This window comes from Patella vulgata, chromosome 4, assembly GCF_932274485.2.
Source record: "Patella vulgata chromosome 4, xgPatVulg1.2, whole genome shotgun sequence".
In the NCBI taxonomy this organism is placed as follows: Eukaryota; Metazoa; Mollusca; class Gastropoda; family Patellidae; genus Patella; species Patella vulgata.
The window spans coordinates 4398677-4414189 of NC_065882.2; the positions used below are offsets into that span (position 1 = coordinate 4398677).

Genomic DNA, 15513 nt, shown 5'->3' on the forward strand with positions numbered 1-15513 from the left:
CGTGTTTTCAATGCCGAAGATTTTGGGTGGTTCCCCCTTGTCAGTGATGCAGGACGGAGGGCCTGACAAGGACAGCTGTCTAGTCATTCGGATGAGACGAAAAACCGAGGTCCCGTGTACACATTGGCGTGCACGTAAAAGATCCCTTGACAGTTGGAATTCGATATAAGAGTAGGCCGTAGTGCCGCTGTCCGGGCAAAATTACCCTCATAGCACACTGTATGGCGTATGCCCGTCTTCATTAGCCCAGTTCGGAGCAAAACAGTAGGACGTTAAACCCCATTTCATTTCATTTCAATGCCGAAGATTTTGGATGATATTGAATTAGAGACTTACCTCCTTTAAATTAGAGACTTAGCTACTTTAAGTCTGAGAATGCTTTGTTAACTCACTTGCCACAACATCCTGTACACAGAGATCCATCTACTTCATACTTCAAGAATTGATCTCTGCCCTGAATGGCCGCCATATCCTAAAATAACTGTTTTGTAATAAATCTATTCAATTCCATTAAATGGAAGCAGAATAAATATTTCTCAAAATTCTCGCCTAAAATCGTCGATTTTGGAATTAAAATGTCGGTCAACTAGCTTAGTGTCTGTACTTTAAGCAGAGCAAATTGTAGACAGGTAGCCTAAGTTTTGTATGATGTCACGAGTGGCACTGCTGGGATGATAAAGTAAGCTAATGTTGTTAGGAAGTGACGGGAAACGGGGAAAAGTAAGTAAGACGCTAGCTCGCTATTCTGGAGGTCGCAGGTTGGCTGAGTAGGTTCATTGAGATTTTCCGGCGTGGTTTCCCCTTGTCAGTAGTGCAGGATGGAGAGCCTGACAACGACAACTGTCTAGTCATTGGGATGGGACGAAAAATCGAGGTCCTGTGTACACAATGGCGTGCACGTAAAAGATCCCTTGGCAGTTGGAATTCGATATAAGAGTAGGCCATAGTGCTGCTGCCCGGACAAAATATCCCTTATAGCACACTATATGGTGTATGCCTGTTTTCATTATCCCAGTCGGAGCAGAACAGTAGGGCGTTAAACCCCATTTAACAATGCCACACATGAGAATTGCATTCTCGGCATCCCCAAAGGTATTGCCCTTCCTACTCCACCAACCCCTGGGACCTTTTCCTGCGAAGACACGTAGTCAAATTACCCACTCTTGATAATTGTGCTGTTTTTTCGACCAAACAAAAAATTCCATAAATAGATAAGAATTAGTTTGTTGATATTGAAGTACTTGTACAATTCTGTGAGTTTTGGATACAAATAAGAGTGGGGCTGGTTGTATTTTTTTAGTTCTGGGTTAAATTGGGATATATTTATTATGATTGGCTAGTCTTTCAGACTCATTTAGACTTGTCCAGTTTACCGTAGAAATTTTGCTAATTCCCCGAATTATTACAATTTTTTTATGGATTAATTCAACCAATCAACAATAATAAGGTCGTATGTGGTGTATTAATGTAGCTAAGTTTCTAACTTAAAATTATCCAAAGTCTTCGACATTGAAAACGCGAATTATTTGTCAATTTATATCAACATTGATGTTGTAATCTTACCGGAAAAAGATGGGCTTCTGATATCCAATATATTCTCTACAAAAAAGTAGGGGATATTCAGAAACAATACAAAACTGTGGAAATGCACTGCTGTTTTTATTGCCTACACATGAAGATAAACAGTTTATATGGGCGGCTTATCTGACGGTCCCATTTCACTCGCAAAGAGATACACCGTCAAAAGTGAAAATGGACGTTTTTGATTTTTGTCTTAATAATGAGTAATTGCTCCACCAATACTGAGACATTCAGCAATTCGTCGTGGCATACTCCTAATCAACCGTCCAATCACTATTTGGGACAATCTGACCCATTCCTCTTGCAGTGCCACGGCCAATTCTTGCATTGTTGTCGGTTGACGTTGATCAAACTAAACGTAACACACTAAAGCAAAGATACGCTAAGATGTAAATCGTATGCAAGAACCGATAGGAAAGTAAACATGGATAGATAAACCAGCACGCGGCAGTTTTCATCAACACTTCCTTGAAGTGTCAAATTTGACAATGAACCCCTCCCACATGTATGGCGCTATTGCGTGTCGCATGTGCAGCTCAGTGATTCTGTTGGGGCGATAAGTTCTTCATCTGTGAACATACTCTCAAAGCATGTCAAGTGTCCATGACTATTTATCATATGACAACCTGCATAGGTATTTGCATTTCAATATCCCCTACCATATCGTGTACCATAATGCGTTTTAGTACCATTTGTAACAAGGGACTCGAAAAACGAGGCTAGACATATTCCACAAGTCATGTCAAACGGTGCGTCATATTCTTATCTGGAGAGCATGGGCAATAAATACTATCGATGTAGACTGGAATAACCAGACGCTAGAGATTGCCATTCGATAGAGACTTCTGGCGTATTTCGACGAACATAACAGATTAGAAATTAGAGTAAAAACAGAAACAATTAAATATAAATCAGTTTATACACATTCATATTACATTATTATATACGTTGCGACCCATTTGTGTCAATTTCTAGGTCCCGAATATTAGCGATTTAGCGCCTTTTTATTATATGCGTTGCGACCCATTTGTGTCAATTTCTAGGTCCCGGATATTAGCGATTTAGCTCCTTTAAGTATTGGATTGTATTGGGTAAATCGTCCTGTCTGTTCATAACACGGTTCCTAACCATCGGCCACATCCACCACCAATTCTTTTTTTTTGTCTGGCAACCTCCCCAAAATAATACGATACATTCCCACCTCACCCCACTACTCTTGCCTGGGGATGATTCAGCCCCAAACATGGAAATAAAGACAAAACAATGATAAAGTATCAATTTATTTTTTTAAATGAACAAACATTAGATGTTGAAATGATATGCTATGCTATAAGAGATAAAGAACTTTTAGACTTCTATGAATAATTCATGTTGAATTAGCCTAAACAGTCATTGAACTTTAAAGTTTATCTTTGAGAAGCCTAGTCAAAACGTCGCTCAATAATAAGCAGTAATTGTATTCCATACAAATGATTTGTGCTTGATAACGATAAGAGAATACTTGTCGAAACGTCGTGCTATACTTATAAACCAGTGATTGTATTTCCATATAAACTGTGTTGTGTTTTTAATGTTTCTTATTATTTACACGAACATCCGCTACCACATTTACAGTTATCTACCCCTGTACATCCAACACCACATGCGCAGGTTCCTGTAATGGACAAAAAATACATTAAAAGTTATACATAATAATCATATCCACGGATATCGTATTTATAGCGTTGGTATCTTTTTGGTTTAAATAAATTATGACTGCACAACAGGCAAAAATTCAACGCTCAGTAATACCAGGCCGCAGTCTAGATAATAAACCTCATCCCTCAACCCTCCGTGTTTCGAGATAAGAGATGGTCCTATATAGTTTCACGTAGCAAAGCCCAACGCGAATCGCATCACCGAGGCGTTAAGCCGTTACTAAGAACGCCATTTTTAAACGGGAGATAGGGTGTATGTGAGATAAAAACAACGCTTCATTAATTTAAACGCGAATATTTGGAGTTAGGTGATAGTTGTGCCACTACATTGTCCTCTGTAAGTTTAATTAGTCATTAGTATAGAATTATCTTATTTTTAAGATGTTACGTGCATTAAGAAACAAGAAACTGGGTTTGCCGCTTGGAACTAAAGGCATCCAATCGTACCTAAAAACAAACACATCAGTATATCTCAACGTTTTTAGCTACGTAAGTTCTCGTAGATAGCCGCAGTCCAGAAGAACCTTTCACGTCCGGATCCCGAGGTAACACCGGGAAAGTTAATGTTACGTCATAAAACGAGGTCTGATCGTCTGCCCAGGTCGTTCCTTTGTTGCCAGTTGACAGTTTCCCCATATTGCGGGGATGGGGTTGAACGTCCACTTTACAACATTCCATTACTATCATATGGTAATTCGTAATTCCAGTACTTCAATTTCGCACACGACCATTTGTTTTTTTACTATTTCCCAAGTACAATAACAAACTATATAATTCGTATTTCCAGCAGGCTACCATTTAGTACAGGACAGTTTGGAAGTGGGGGAAAGCATTATAACCCTGACGAAAGCCAAGAGCTTTTTTTTTATCCATAGAACTTAATTTTTGACATATATACAGACGTGGGCACCCAAAATTTAGGTCACATCTAAATATTAAGGCCATTTGCAGATTTCGTCAAGGGCACGAATACCTTGAAGAAATCTGAAGGTGGCCTTAATGTTTAGATCTAACCCAAAATCTATAGCGGAACGTTTTAGACAAGTACAAAACACACACGTCCAGCTCCCACCGTGATAGTTAAAAGAGCATTATGGAAGATTAGATAAGAGCTGGTAGTTCTCACTATAATAGTTAAAAACTAGATAATGTAAAGGGAATTTGCTGAAAATTTCAGTCAAATTGATCCACTCTGAACCGAGAATTTAGCAAATGAATTTTGGACATAGCCTCAATCATTATTACTTAGGTCGGTACGATAAAAAAAACCATAGTCTTGATTATCCATTTTTTGATTTAATCATGAATGAGCGTTGAACAGCAGATCGGATCCTAATACAGTAAATAACGCAGGCTAGCAAAGACATCGAGAGTTCATTATGGTCTGGATAAGTTAATTAATGTCTAATTAATAATTCACATAACATTTCAGGCCTAAAGAAAGACCTGCAATAGGCAGATTTAGCTCTTGCATAATGTATGTTTAAAGAAATTGTTCAAAACGATGTATTCTTACCGCTACATTTACAAGTATTTTGCGCTTTACAGCAATCTGTGCTGTTACCAGGACTACAACAATTTGCTGGTCCGTTTGTACAACATGATTTGGTTTTACAGCATTCATATTCCGCCAAACAACCTAACAGTAAAATAAAAAGGTTATATTAATATAACGAGATGAAATCGCCCGTGTGTTTTAGGAGAACATATAAATTCAGAGATTTCCCAATAAGTATTAGAAAGTCAACATTTGCGAACATTCTGCTGAAATATTTGATTCTAGAAACAAAAGTCGAAATGTGCGTCTCCATAAGTCCTTATGCCGCCCCAATATATATTTGTTAAATCTAGAAACAAAGTTCTTCGGGTTTCGACAAGTAGGCCTACACATTGACCAGAAGTGAATATTCGCTATCGGCCGCTACAATCATCGAGGGCTAGCTAGATTGAGGGCTAAATCTATTTGTTAAGGCCAACTCAATTTTCGTCACGGTCGCTGAGATAAGGTTAGGACACGTGATTGTTGGCGAGATTGTAGGTTAGGTTTAGGGTAAGCATCAGGGCTAGGTCCAGGGTTAGGGTTACGGCTGGGAGACATCGGTACGGGCTAATAACCTAGCACTACTTTTTTCCTTCTAGAACATTTTTTTTGTAAGTATTAGAAAAATAAATTCTCTCATAAACAAGAAATTTATCTTAATTAGCTCGGAATACATGTATTATAGAAGAGAAATGAAATTTTGCCCGGGCAGCGGCACTATGGTCTACTCTTATATCGAATTCCAACACAAATGTATACCCGGGATCTCGGTTTTTCGTCCCATCCGAACGACTAGACGGCTGTCCTTGTCAGGCCCTCGCCCAGCACTGATTCGAACGAGGTTTTTTGTTCTGTTTGTTTATCAATCCCCAATATGGCCTCTACGGAGTTCCATAGTTTCCAATAGTAGACCTATCTCTCCCACGGTGTTTACAGTGGGAATGACGCGCTCTGTCATAAACATAAAACATTCATGTCACAAGACATCATCAAATTAATCAACCCCCCCCACCCCCCCAAAAAAAACAACCCCAAAACAATACTCACAAGCTGCTTTTTCAGACGACATCTTTTCCAGTTTATTTTCTCTGTCTATTGATCTGGCGTTTTTAGTGATCTGATTGTGTGCGTCTGCTCGCCTGGTGTATTTATGCGCGTGAAGGTATTTTGCACACGGCACAAAAATTGGCGTCCTGTGTTGAAAATATCCCATGTCAATAAATCTCCGTGTGACGTATTGTTTCACGTTACTTTTATATCGTGTGCAAATCACCCAAGACAAAGGTTAATCTCAACAATTAACTTTACAATTCTACGCAGAAACAATCAAAATATGAAATTGACTACTTTATTTTATAGGCAGGAGAGAGTGGGGACTGATGGTGTGTGGTTTACGTTAAATTTGGGGGCATTTCTTTGTGAAGGAGCAAATAACGTAGACAGTTATTATGATACCTATTTGTCTGTTTCACATTGCAGACATTAAAGCTGTGTGGTTAGTTTACCTATATACAACAACCTAATACATACTAAATACATTCTAAAGAAACGGGATATTCGTAAGCCTAGTAGGGTTAGGCCTACGTCAGGGTTAGAGTTAGGTTTACGAATTGTTTGTATAATAATAATAATAATAATAATAACAGTTTATTCACAACTACATGTACAAGCATGAGTATGGAAGTTACAACAAACATTTCACATTGTGATGCATAACAATATATCTATCTACATGTCTTACAAAATAACATTAATTTTCAAGATGATGTATGGTAGAAAACCTCACAACATAGTCTTGGTTACCAAGACGTCTAAAATGTACCAGTTTTAGATATCCGAGACTACAAATCATAACACTTTTAATTCTTTACTTTCAAAGATAACTGATATATATTCATTGTTTGTTTTTTTGGAGGGGGGGGGGGTTGTACATAAATCATTGTATATGCGTAGGCCTATTGGTTTATTTTACCCGTGTGTATATTGGCGTGCACGTAAAAGATCATTTGGCAGTTGGAATTCGATATGGCAGTCGGAGCAGAACAGTAGGCGATGTTAAACACCATTTCATTTCATTTCCTACTAAATGTTAAAACCGTATTTAAAAAGCGGACAAAACTACCCATTAGTATGATACCGACATACCACATGTTAGTCCCAAGATAGCGTAGTTACACTGTGTTACATTTAACCGACCTCTGTAGTGTGGTGTATCCCCTTTAAAGTTTCATGCTTCATGTTACAGCATTCATTCTTACAATCACATAATGGAAGAATATATATCGCCCATTGTATCTCTCTCTCTCTCTCTCTCTCTCTCTCTCTCTCAAAACATAAGCCTTCAGAGTTAGATAATTCTTTGGTGGTTAGTTACTATCTCCCACCTTTCAACAACTTAATTTATTGATTCGCCTTTATAAATTGGATTTAGAAAAATTCTATATTTTAATTTTGGCTTGGGTTGGTAGTATATTGTAGTCGTATATCATAAATGCAATGTGAAAATGTTTGCGCAGTTATCTCCAGATTTGGCAATCTCCCAATGTTTCACATTGCGGACATTGTCCATGAACTTGATTTACTTTTGCACACAGTACATAGTTATGTGAAACATGGTATTTTCCGTTAGATAAAAACAAACAGTTCACGATGTACTAGTCACAACATGTGAAACATGTGAATCAATCTATTTTTTGATATACAGATTACAAAAGCTGTTAGATATATATGTGAACAAAGGCGTTCTGGAATAAGTAGACAGTCTCTAAACCCGTGAGCGACATTACACAATTCGTATTTTTTTTAAATATGTGTTTTTCATGTTTACAAATCCCTTCAAGCAGACTATGAACGCCGATGCATTGAGCTAAAAGGCCCGTCCAGTTCTGAACAATAGCACGTCGTATTACCCAAAACAGGGTAACATGCATATTCCTGAAGCAATGGCTCAAGAAATTCCTTTTTGGTCATTTCTGTATCGAGACTAAAATCTTGAGTTTTTGACGGAGTGTGTCTATTTTTCCCGTTCATATTTTGGGGTTTAACGTCCACTCGACACAAACTAAGTCATTTTGGGACTAATATATGGTTTAATATTATTTCAATTATTCGCTTGCGCGTAGGGGTCTTTAGCAGTGGGAGGACAGCTGTTTAGTCGTTCGGATGGAAAAAACGAGTTACCGTGTACAGCTGAAATTCGATATAAGAGTAAGCCATAGCGCCGCTGTCCGGGCAAAATTTCCTCTCTTCAGTAGACCAATCGGAGCAGAACAGTAGGACGTTAAACCCCATTTCATTTCGTTTCGTATTTTATGCTTTCATTATTTCAACCGTTCATTATTTGTTCCTTCAATTAGACATTTCTATGATTCTTATGTGTCTATTAATCTTTTATTATTAACTATACGTTAAGCTATTATCAAATGGCAGACAGTTGACACTATCTTATTGTTTTATTGTATTGTAATGTCTTTTATATTTGAATCTTTTCTCGTTAATTGTTATTATTGGTGTATATTGTTAATTGTCATTTTTGTCTTTCACCATCTTCTTGGGAACGGAAAAACTCTCAATAGAAAGTCGCTTTAATTAATAGGATGTTTGGTTCTACTATATGGTATTTGTTTAGTACGTGTTCTATTGCTTATGCCACTTAAAGGACAATATTGGTGCCAGTCATTATCACATATGTGATAGAACTGGTTAAACACGTTCCAAATATTATTTTATCACAGAGATCATTGCTACGATATAGAGGGATAACTCGTGTTTTCCTTTTGCGTTCGTCACTTCCGATTGTTCAAGGATTGATTACGCGTTTGGAAGACCCTATTATTAATGTTTACACTAAATCTTAATCAATACAGTTTTATTATTTCGTTACTAGTATATGTGTTAAGATTTCCCTTGTCAGTGATGCAGGACGGAGGGCCTGACAAGGACAGCTGTCTAGTCCTTGGGATGGGACGAAAAAACAAGGTCCCGTGTACAAATTGGCGTGCACGTAAAAGATCCCTTGGCAGTTGGAATTCGATATAAGAGTAGGCCGTAGCGCCGCTGCCCGGGCAAAATTTCACTCATAGCACACTGTATGGCGTATGCCCGTCTTTAATAGCCCAGTTTAGGAGCAAAACAGTAGGATGTTAAACCCCATTCCATTTCATTGTGTTAAGATTTACCCCCCCATACCTTAATAATAATATAAGTTTTAATCAGTGTCATATATGATTAGTTTTTCCTTTTTTTTCTTTCTTTTATTATGGTTTCAACTTTGTACAAATTGTTAGGGTCCTAGACTTTTATAATATGATTTGTTACATACGATTGTGTGAAATAGCTTTATTTAACGTCCGCTTCCACCGAGGTGATATCGCAGACAATTACATGTTATATATACATAGTGAGATATTTACAATGTGATTAGCAGAAAAAGGATAATTAGATATTTATATATTTATATATATGTACAGAAGACAATAGGTAACATGACAAGACATGAGATAACAGGTGCAAAGAATAAAGAAGTGTCAGTAGACATTGACAATCAGACGAATTTGTGACAAAACATACATGAATATGGGCGAACATTTACAGACATGCACGCAATACGGACATTTGACAAAACAAACACAGATGGCAGTCGGAAGTCTGTGTAAATACAACAATTTATGGAATACATGTATAAAGATTTTAAATACATTGTATTACCAAGGACCTTATTTATAGGGTCCATGGTATCATACCAGCGGCTGCCAGGCAGGAGAAGCTCACATTTTGAAAGAGATGGATAGAGAACAAGCTAAAAAAAAACCCACGATTTTTCATACAATCAGGGGCCATAATCCACAAAGTTATGATCTGAAATGTGCGAATATCGAAAGGGACTGAGATCTTTGGGATATAAAGATATATTTTAAGTTTCATCAAAATCGGACAACAATTGTGACCTCTAGGACTCCACAACCTTCGTATTAAATACTTGCACACAATTTGCGTACGAGGGGCGGCTATTTTGTCGGGCAGTTACAGTTCCATTTCCACGAAATTCGAATTCAAACTTCATTGATGTTTAACAGTGATATATTTAAACGGTTTTTAAAATTAAATACAAATTGTGACTTCTAGCAGGTCCACAAGCTAAAAATGTTTTTTTTTGAACAATCAGGGGCCATAATCCTGTATGTTACGTTTGGATATGGGTGATTATCAAAAGGAACCAGGGTCTTTGTTATTTAAACATAAAGTTTCATCAAAATTGGATCAAAATTGTGGCCTCTAGAGGCGTCCACAACTTTGATATACCATATTTTTTACACTATTTGCGTATGAGGGGTGGCCATTTTGTCCAGCAGTTTTTGTCTGATTTTCAAGAAATTCAAATTAAAACGTCATTAGGGTGTAACGGTGATATATTCAAACAGTTTTTTTAAATCAAAAAATAATCGTGAGCTCTAGAGGGACCACAATCTAAAAACGCGATTTTTCTTACAATCAGGGGCCATAATTCTGAAGTTACGGTCCACTTTGCATGAATATCGAAAAGAAACCAAGATCTTTGGGATATAACCATGTATTATAAGTTCCATCAAAATCGGATCAAAATTGTGATCTCTAGAGGGTCCACAACCTTGATATACCTTATTTTTATACTATTTGCATACCAAGGGACTACAAGCTAAAAACGCGATTGTACTTGACGGTGAAGTAGAAGAAACCTGGTGACTTTTCTGAATGTCTGTATCCTACTGGGGTGGAGAGAGAGACAGAGAAATGGGAACTAACACATGGTTTAATTTAATTTCAATAATTCGCTTGCGCGTAGGGGGCCTTAGCAGTGGGAGGAAACTGGAGGACCCGGAGAAAACCCACGAGGTTGGACAGGCGACCCTATTCCTTGCCACGTACAACCGCGAATTCGAAACCACGCCAGTTGACTTAATGACAGACTTGATGATACACCGCGCACACGCTAACCATTCAGCCATCCAAAGCGTGTGCTTTGAATTTGATTTATCAGTTTAGTTTTTGATTGTTTAATTTTTGTTAATGAAGTTGATTTTATTTTTGAACTCTACTTGGTGTAGGTGTTCATCAGGTAATACCTCGACTGAGTTCAATATAGAGATTAGCCGGTTGATTTGTTGGATATAAACCTTTGAATAATAGCGCCTAACAGGCAGCTGTGTTTAATTATGTTCTCCTGATTTTGATTGTTTCTGTGTGTTTGAAGTACATGTTTGTGATATGCGCTTAGAAACACTTCACGTGTAATGAAGAGCTATATAAATCGAACAATAATAATAATAATAATAATAACAGTGTATTTTTTTTTCTATTAATATATACCGACATTACTCAGCATACCGGACCTTCGGGCTCGTGGTTAGTGTCCCAGCTGCCCCCCCCCCCCCAAATTCAGACACACTTGGCGAAATTAGATGTTGAATGGTTCGCCCGAATGATTGCAGATTGGCCGTAAAAATACGCCCAACGTGTCCTATAGTTCTGACGGAGTTGAAATACGCCCCATGTATTCTAGCTATACATGGATGAAATGAAATGAAATGGAGTTTAACGTCCTACTGTTCTGCTCCTAACCTGGGCTAATGAAGACGGGCATACGCCATACAGTGTGCTATGAGGGAAATTTTGCCCGGACAGCGGCACTACGGCCTACTCTTATATCGAATTCCAACTGCCAAGGGATCTTTTACGTGCACGCCAATGTGTACACGGGACCTCGGTTTTTCGTCCCATCCGAACGACTAGACAGCTTTCCTTGTCAGCCCCTCCGTCCTGCATCACTGACAAGGGAGAACCACGCCGGAAAATCTGGATGAACTTTCTCGGCCAATGCAGGGATCGAACACCCGACCTCCAGGCTAGCGAGCTAGCGTCTTACCCACTTAGCCACGTGATCCCCCTATACATGGATGAAATACTCCCTGTGTGTCCCAGCGCTACAGGGATGAAAGAGGCCTACGCCCCATGTATATTGCTCTATATGGATGAAATACTCCCGTGCGTCCTATAGCTCTAACGGGGATAAAATATACAGATAACAAAACAATGATAAAGTATCAATTTATTTTTTTAAATAAACAAACATTAGATGTTTAAATGATATGCTATAAGAGATAAAGAACTTTTAGACTTCTATGAATAATGGATGTTGCATTAGCCTAATCAGCCATTGCAATAGAAAGTTTATTTTTGAACTCATGTTTCATATTATTTACACGAACATCCGCTACCACATTTACAGTTATCTACCCCTGTACATCCAACACCACATGCACAGTTTCCTGTAATGGACAAAAAATAAACTATAAGCTGTTGTATCAAATATAAATGTTATTAATTTATTTTTAGAAAAAACGCATTAATCAAGTCTTTGGTCCGCTATAAACTATTATATTAAAGGCTCAATACCACTCTTGTTGTAACTGAATAATATGTCCCAATCTTTATTCTGGTAAACAAATTGTACTATTTTACAATATTCCAATTAATTGATGATACAAATTTCATCTTAACACACCTAATTTAAAAAAATTGGAAAAATTCAACTAAATGATTTGTAAAAGCCTGACGTAAAGCTTTTCAAATGTGACTTGGATTTAAAATTATTTTTGAACCCTCTGGACAAGTAAAATAGGATTTAATGGATAATTTACACAACAGGTAGGACACTAACACATCTAGTACTTAGAATAAGGCTATTTTTTTTATTTTCTGGAGCTGTCAAGCCAACAAGAGTGTTATTGTTCCTTTAAGCAAAATATAAGATTCGTAAACTTTAATTGTGAAATAAGTTGAAATCTAGATAAACAAAGAATATTATTTATTTTACACATGACAGAAAAGAGAAGCCTTAGAACTTAGAACATTCGTGGGCTTGAACCAACAACCCACATTGATCAGCAGTGAATATTCGCTAGGCCGCGACAATCATTGATAAGGATGACATCGATGCGACTTAATGAGCCACAAATATTAACTTTTTTCCTCCGACAAATTAAATTCTAAAACATTTTTTTTTATGTATTAGAAAAATAAATAAAGACGTTTGACGTATTTGTAAGTAAAAATTATTTTCCATTTAGTGTAAAAATGGTATTAAAATTAGTAAAAGGCTCCATTCAGCCCGAACCAGTAAGGTCTTATGTAAACAATGCACGCGCCACTGAGCCAATGATTGACGCCGCGTGATGAGACGTCACGTGCTTGAGGTAGTCATCTTTTACAGAGATATTAGTTCGTAATTCAAGCCGCATTCACAAATGCAGTTTCCACTCACATGTACAAATTTAAGATATTGTTTACTTACCTTGACATTTACAAATGTTCTGTGCTTTACAACAATTTACAGGGTTACCAGGACTACAACAATTTGCTGGTCCGTTTGTACAACATAATTTGGTTTTACAGCATTCATATTCCGACAAACAACCTGACAGTAAAATAAAATTATAAACAAGGGTCCAATAATAGTTAGGGGATCACGTGGCTAAGTGGGTAAGACGCTGGTTCGCTAGCCTGGAGGTCGGGTGTTCGATCCCTGCATTGGCCGAGAAAGTTCATCCAGATTTTTCCGGCGTGGTTTCCCCGTGTCAGTGATGCAGGATGGAGGGCCTGACAAGGACAGCTATCTAGTCGTTCAGATGGGACGAAAAACCGAGGTCCCGTGTACATATTGGCGTGCACGTAAAAGATCCCTTGGTAGTTGGAATTCGATATAAGAGTAAGCCGTAGCGCCGCTGCCCGGGCAAAATTTCCCTCATAGCACACTGTATGGCGTATGCCCGTCTTCATTAGCCCAGTTTTGGAGCAGAACAGTAGGACGGTAAACCCCGTTTCATTTCATTTCCAACAATAGTATAAACAAAGGTCAATTTAAAGGAGGCAAGTCTGTAATTCAATATCATCCACAATCATCGACATTGAAAAGACGAATTATTGGTCACTTTAAATCAACACTGATGTGATCTTACCGTGAAAAGACGGGCACATGTATCGCGTACATGATGACGCTTTGCGTATTTCGCTAAACATAACTGATTAGAAATTAGAGTAAAAACAGAAAAGGTTGAATGTAAATCAGTTTATATACATTCATATTACATTATTATATGCATTGCGATCCATTTGTGTCAATTTCAAAGTGCCAAATAATGCAGTTTACAGAATGAAATCTACGTGGATGAAGATAATACCTATACATTCCAAGACAACGAAACCTACAATAAGTACATCTCCCTTATTATACAATTAACACCCCTACTACATTTTGTTGAAATAAAAATGTAAAAATAAATGTCCAAATCTGCATCTCCATTAGCTTATTCCCCCCGTATATAAAAAACTAATTACTAGTAATTAAGTTCGTCAGTTTCTGTACGGTGTATGGTTTCAGTATACAATGTGCGGTTTAACGATGTACATTTACTCCAATAGTTCGGTCATTTCGGGACTAACATTTGGTTCAGTTTTATTTGAATTATTCGCTTGCGCGTTGGGTCATTAGCAGTGGGAGGAAACGGGAGGACCCGGGAAAAACCCTCGAGGTTGGACAAGCGAGCCTACTCCTTGGCACGTACAAGCGGGGAATCGATACCACGTCACATTACTCAATGCAACGCACGCGCCTTAACCATTCGGCGCACCCAATCCCTTTCTAATAGTTAGAAAAGGACAGTTTGTCTATTCGCTCCCGTGTTGAAATTTGCATACAAGTAAACGAATCCCTGGCAGTAGGAAATTTGTGAAATGTAGGCGAAAAGGCCACTGACAGACCAAAATGTCCCTCATGGTATACACTGCATGGTGTATGACCGTCTTCATTAGCCCGGTTGATACAGAAACGTAGAACGTTAAACCCCATTTCATTTTAACGACAAATAGATAGGCCTAGGCCTACAGTATGACGTTTGTAATGGACATGGATATACGCTTTATCACAAACAAAAACTTTCATATCGCAAAACAAAATCAACTTAATCATAAAAATAAATACACCAATACTCACATGTTGCTTTTCCCGACATCTTTTCTGTTTATTTTCTAGGTCTTTGGATTTGACTTTTTTAGTGCACTGACTGATTCACGAACGTCGGCCTATTTATCTAGTGGGAAATAATTTTGCACACGGCACTGTGATAAAAATATCCCATGTCAGGTCAGAGGTCGTATTAATATATTTACCATGTTATCTTTAAAAATAACCACCCATGTTTCACGTTACATAATTACTACGTGTTTACACCGTGTGCAAATCGTCCACGATAAAGATTAATTACCAATTTTTATCTTTCAAATTCTAAATGGGGGGGGGGGGGTCAAATATGTATGTCTGTATGTGACAAGGAGTAGGGGGCGTCTGTCCAGCCTCGTGGGTTTTCTCCGGGTCTTCCGGTTTCCTCCCACTGCTAAAGACCCCTATGCGCAAGCGAATTATTGAAATAAAATTGAACCATATGTTAGTCTCGAAATGACCTAGCTTTTTCCGAGTGGACGTTAAACCCCATCTCTCTCTCTCTCTGTATACTCAATTTTTGAATGGTTTTCAAGGTGTTTTATGAGACCTGGTGAAACAAACATAAACCTATGTAGGTCAGTGCTAGAATTTTCGATAAGATCAGTCTTAGGTTATTTGGATTGATATTATTAAATATAATTTACGTGATAATGCTTAAT

General features: G+C 37.8%; 1 long non-coding RNA gene across 1 annotated transcript; it reads right to left on the minus strand.

Annotated features, from left to right (window-relative positions):
- Nucleotides 1-4793: 4793 nt before the first annotated feature.
- On the minus strand, nucleotides 4794-6517 carry LOC126817405 (uncharacterized). The gene is made up of 2 exons (XR_007678991.2): nucleotides 5866-6517; nucleotides 4794-4917 (listed from the first exon to the last, which is right to left on the minus strand). It is a non-coding gene; the product is annotated as an uncharacterized LOC126817405 (long non-coding RNA).
- Nucleotides 6518-15513: the final 8996 nt, after the last annotated feature.